The sequence below is a fragment of the Cetorhinus maximus genome, chromosome 7 (genome assembly GCF_964194155.1).
Source record: "Cetorhinus maximus chromosome 7, sCetMax3.hap1.1, whole genome shotgun sequence".
NCBI classification, from domain to species: Eukaryota; Metazoa; Chordata; class Chondrichthyes; order Lamniformes; family Cetorhinidae; genus Cetorhinus; species Cetorhinus maximus.
In genome coordinates this window covers 116,853,943-116,859,414 of record NC_135885.1, presented here as the reverse complement: position 1 = coordinate 116,859,414, position 5,472 = coordinate 116,853,943, and the positions used below count along the sequence as shown (strand labels likewise).

Genomic DNA, 5,472 nt, shown 5'->3' with positions numbered 1-5,472 from the left:
ATTGTTGATTGTTGTAAAAACCCACCTGGAATCTGGTTCACTAATGCCCTTTAGGGAAGGAAATCTGTCGTCCTTACCTGCTCTAGCCTACACGTAACACCAGACCTGGTTGACTCTGAAATGGCCTAGCAAGTGTAACAAACCACTACAAAGACACAAAAAAGGGATGAAACTAGACAGACCACCTGGCATCAACCTAGGCACCAGAAACGACAACAGCAATCTCAGCCCTGTTAACCCTGCAAAGTCCTCCTTACTAACATCTGGGGGCTAGTGCCAAAATTGGGGGAGCTGCCTCACAGACTAGCCAAGCAACAGCCTGACATAGTCATCCTCATGGAATCATACCTTATAGATAATGTCCCAGACTTCACCATCACCATCCCTGAGTATGTCCTGTCCCACCGGCAGGACAGACCCAGCAGAGGTAGCGGCACAGTGGTATACAGTTGGGAGGGAGTTGTCCTGGGAGTCCTCAACATCGACTCCAGACCCCATGAAGTCTCATAGCATCAGGTCAAACATGGGCAAGGAAACCTCCTGCTGATTACCATGTACCGGCCTCCCTCGTCTGATGGATCACTGCTCCTCCATGTTGAACACCACTTGGAGGAAGCACTGAGGGTGGCAAGGGTGCAGAATGTACTCTGGGTGGGGGACTTCAATGTCCACCACCAAGGGTGGCTCAGTAGCACCATTGCTGGCAGAGTCCTAAAAGACTTAGCTGCTAGACTGGGTCTGCGGCAGATGGTGAGGGAACCAACAGGAGGGAAAAACATACTTGACCTCATTCTCAGCAACCTCCCTGTTGCAGATGCACCTGCCTATGACAGTATCGATAGGAGTGACCGTCGCACAGTCGTTGTGGAGACGAGATCCCAGCTTCACACTGAGGATACCCCCCATTGTGTTGTGTGGCACTACCACCACTCTAAATAGCAAACAGATCTAGACTGGGCATCCATGAGGTGCTGTGGGCCATCAGCAGCAGCAGAATTGTACTCAAACACAATCTGTAACCAATGGCCTGGCATATACCCCACTCCACCATTACCATTAAGCCAGGGGATCAACCCTGGTTCAATGAAGAGTGCAGGAGGGCATGCCAGGAGCAGCACCAGGCATACCTCAAAATGAGGGAGTTCCAGGATTTTGACCCAGTGACAGTGAAGGAATGGCATTACCATCACTGAATCCCCCACTATCAACACCCTGAAACTTTGAACTGGATTAGCCACATAAATACCATGGCTACAAAACCAGGTCTGAGGCTAGGAATCTTGCGGCAAGTAATTCACCTCCTGACTCCCCAAAGCCTGTCCACCATCCACAAGACATAAGTCAGTGAGTGATGGAATATTCTCCACTTGCCTGGAAAAGTGCAGCTCCAACAGCATTCAAGGACACCATCCAGGACAAAGCAGCCCATTTGATTTGCATCCCATCCACAAACATTCACTTCCTCCGCCACTTATGCACAGTGGCTGCATTGTGTACCCTCTGCAAGATGCACTGCAGGAACTCACCAAGGGTCCTTGGACACCACCTTGCAAACCCACGACATCCAGAAGGACAAGGGCAGCAGGCACATGAGAACACCATCACCTGGAAGTTCCCCTCCAAGCCATCCTGACTTGGAAATATATTGCCATTCCTTCACTGTCACTGGGTCAAAATCCTGAAACTCCCTCCCTAACAGCACTATGGTTGTACCTGCACCACATGGGCTGCAGCGGTTCAAGATGGCAGGTCACCACCACCTTCTCAAGGGCAATTAGGAATGGGCAATAAATGCTGGTCTATCCAGGGATGCCCACATCCCTTGAATGAATAATAAAAAACCACCCCAAGTCACTAGCATTGATTGCCACTTTAAAGCATTTACTGAAAGTATGGGCAGCTAACACCAGCTCATTAGTTAGGAACCCCATCAGCTTCTCAAAAGCAGTGATGCTGTCTTGACCATACCACCTTTGCCTCTTCTACAATAAATCTGTTTGTGGAGCAGCCATTGTGCTGAAGTTTGGCACAAACTTACAATAGAAGCTGCACATCTCTAAAAATTCATGATTTCCCAATTAGTTTTAGGGAATTCCATCAAAGCCTGTACCTTCACTGCTCTTGGCAACATTTGCCCCTGCCCTATGATATTCCCTAGATAGGTTACTCGCGCGTTCGCAAACTCACTCTTGGCAAGGTTTATTCCTAGATCTGCCAACTGTAATTGTTTAAATGAGGCTTCCAATTGTTTTAGATTATCTTTCCAAGTGTTGCTGTAAATCAATACATCATCCAAGTAAACTACACAGTTAGGAACGTCTCTTACAACTTGAATCATTTTAGTCTCTGGAAAGTGGCTGGAGCATTTTTTCACCCAAATGGCATTTCTTGACATTGGTATAACCCATACAGTGTGACAAAAGCCAATATCTCCTTAACTTGTAATGTTAAAAGTACGTGCCAGCACCCTTTCAATAAATCTATCTTAGTAATGAACTTGCAATGCCAATCCTGTCAATACTATCTACTAAACGAGGGATTGGGTAGGAATCCGCTTTTGTTACTGGATTAACCTTTCCATCATGTATGCAGGATCTGGTAGACCCATCAGGTTTTGGCACTAACACTACGGAAGAACTCCAACTGCTTTGACTAGCTCCACTTAGGTGATTTTCTAACAGATATTGAATTTCTGCTTCCACTTGAGCTTGTTTCTCTGGACTTAGATGATAAGAATGTTGTTTTATAGAGAAGATAACCCTACATCCACATCATGCACGACTGAAGTTTTATCTCTGGTTTATCTCTACAGATTCTTTAAATTCTGTAAGTAGCCTCACTAGATCCTCGTGTTGTCCTGCCGCTAAGTATGAAAATATGGTGTCTAACTGTCCTAACATTTCAGTGCTAGCTGCCCAGATAGTCGGAGGTTCAATTTGTTAACTGTTTAAGTTTCCTTCTGCCTCACTCTCACTGTGTCTCTTATCCTCCACTGTGTTTACAACCTGATATACCTTATCCTCCTCCCTATGATGGTATTGTTTTAACATATTGATATGACACAGTTGATTCTTTGGGTGCCTGCCTGTGTGGAGTTTGCACATTCTCCCTCTGTCTGCATGGGTTTCCACTGGGTGCTCCGGTTTTCTCCCACTGTCCAAAGACATGCTGGTTACGTGGATTGGCCACAGTAAATTGTCCCCAGTGTGTGTGTGCATGTGAGTGCGTGCCCTGTGATGGACTGGTATCCTGTCCTGGGTGTACCCTGCCTAGCACCCAATGCCTGTAGGGATAGACTCCGACTTCCTGCGACCTTGAATTGGATAAAGTGGCTCTGGAAAAGTGAGTGAGTGCGTTAACCACAGATGTGGGTCCTCCCCCTGAAATTTTTCTTTCTTGTTGGAATGTATCTTTTCTGTGTATTCTGAAATATCCCTTAAATGTTTGTCACTGCATTTCTATTGACCTATCCCTTAACCTAATTTGTCAGTTCACTTTTGCTATCTGTGCTTTCATGCCCTTATTATTGCCCTTAAGTTTTAAATAATAGTCTTGGACCCACTCTTCTCTCCCTCAAACTGAATGCAAAATTCAAACATATTATGATCACTGCTTCCTCAGGGCATCTTTACTATGGGGTCATCAATTAATCCCATCTTGTTGCACAATACCAGGTCTAGTATAGCCTGCTCTCTGGTTGGCTCCAGAACGTGCTGTTCTAAGAAACTATAATGAAAACACTCTTTGAACTCCTCATCTAGGCTACCTTTGCCCATCTGATTTTTCCAGGCTATATATGGATTAAAATCACCCATGATTATCGCCGTACCTTTCTGACAGGTTTCCATTATCTTTCTTAATACTCTACCCTACAGTGTGATTACTGTTAGGGGCCTGTACACCATTCCCACAAGTGACTTTTTGCCTTTATTATTTCTCATCTCTACTTAAACTGCTTCTACATCTTAGTTTTCTGAACTTAGGTTATTGCTCTCTATTGTGCTAATACTATCATTAATTAACAGAGTCACTCCTCCAACTTTTCCTAGCTTTTTGTCCTTCCTAAATTTCATGTACCCCTCAATATTTAGGTCTCAGTCTATGTCATCCTGCAGCCATTTCTCTGTAATGGCATCAGATCATATTTATTTATTTCTATATGCACTATCAGTTTTTTTTTTGCATCGTTTGCTATGTGCATTCGATATAGAGTTTTAGTTTTGCCCCCTTATCATTTTTGTAACATCTAGCCTTGACTACTGATTTACTCTTAGATTTGTACTTTCTGTTCCTTCCTGTCACGGTCTGTTTATCATTTCCCATATCAATTCCTTTCCCTCTTGCCTTGTCTCTCCTCTTTGATTTACCACGTGTTCCAAAATTTGACCCCTTGCTCCCACTATTTAGTTTTATACCCCCTCCACTTCCCTAGTTATGCAGCTTGCTAGACTACCAGCTCCAGCACGGTTCAGGTGTAAACCGTCCCAATGGTAGAGCCCATATTTTCCCCAGTATTGGTGCCAGTGCCCTATGAAGCAGAACCCACTTCTCCCACACCAGTCTTTGAGCCACACATTCATTTCTTTAATCTTATTTGCAGGTGGGGCTCAGGTAATAATCCAGAGGTTCTGTTTCTATTTGGTGCCTCACTCCTTATATTGACTATGCAGAGCCTCCTTTCTTGCCCGGCCCATGGTGTTGGTACCTACATGGACCATGATGACTGGATCCTCCCCCTCCCACTGTAAATTCCTCTCCAACTAAGAAATAAAAGATAAACACCTGAGCAGAATCTCAGGGACCTAGGTGCGAATACTGCTGATAAAAAATAATTGGGCACGAGCAAGGCCAACATGTCTTTTTGTTTTAATAAGTTTCTAGTATTGAAATGCCAACGTGCTGATAAGTGTCCGATAGTAGGAAGAAAGCAGATGATTCCAGGGATCATGTGACAATGGCTTGGCTTGTGCTGGCAGATGGATTCATGATGGTCCGTAACATCCGAGCTTCCTGGACATTCATCAACTTGAGGTTGTACAGTCAAAGGTGCCTAAGTCATTGGCATGTTAAAGTAATTTATCTGCACAGTGGCCCCTCAGTACTGTTGTGAACAACCTGCTACTCCAAGCTGCTGCTGCCATCAGGGCTTGGCTGCTGTGTGGACACATTTATCAAAATTCATCTGGTTTAAATATTGCAATTAAGTAACTGGGGGGTACACCAAAGATGCACTGGGGAACCCTTTCCCCCCAGAAGTACCCCAGGTAAGGACTGCCCGGGAAGTCCAAACTTCTGTTGGGCAATTGCTCTGCAATCAGAACCATCCGAAAATACGATTTGAATTGCAAACTTTGGATGGTTCTGACTGTCTTACCAGAATACAACAGTACTGACCCCCTTGGGACTCCCTCCCCAGCTCTTTGACACCCCCAAGGGGTCCCCCTGAATACCTGACACACACCCCCACTAACC

General features: G+C 45.0%; 1 non-coding gene across 1 annotated transcript; it reads left to right on the top strand.

The window, feature by feature from the left end:
* Nucleotides 1–4,928: 4,928 nt before the first annotated feature.
* LOC144683157 (small nucleolar RNA SNORA53) lies at nt 4,929–5,167 on the top strand. Its single transcript, XR_013577198.1, has one exon. It is a non-coding gene; the product is annotated as a small nucleolar RNA SNORA53 (small nucleolar RNA).
* The last annotated feature ends 305 nt before the right edge of the window (nt 5,168–5,472 follow it).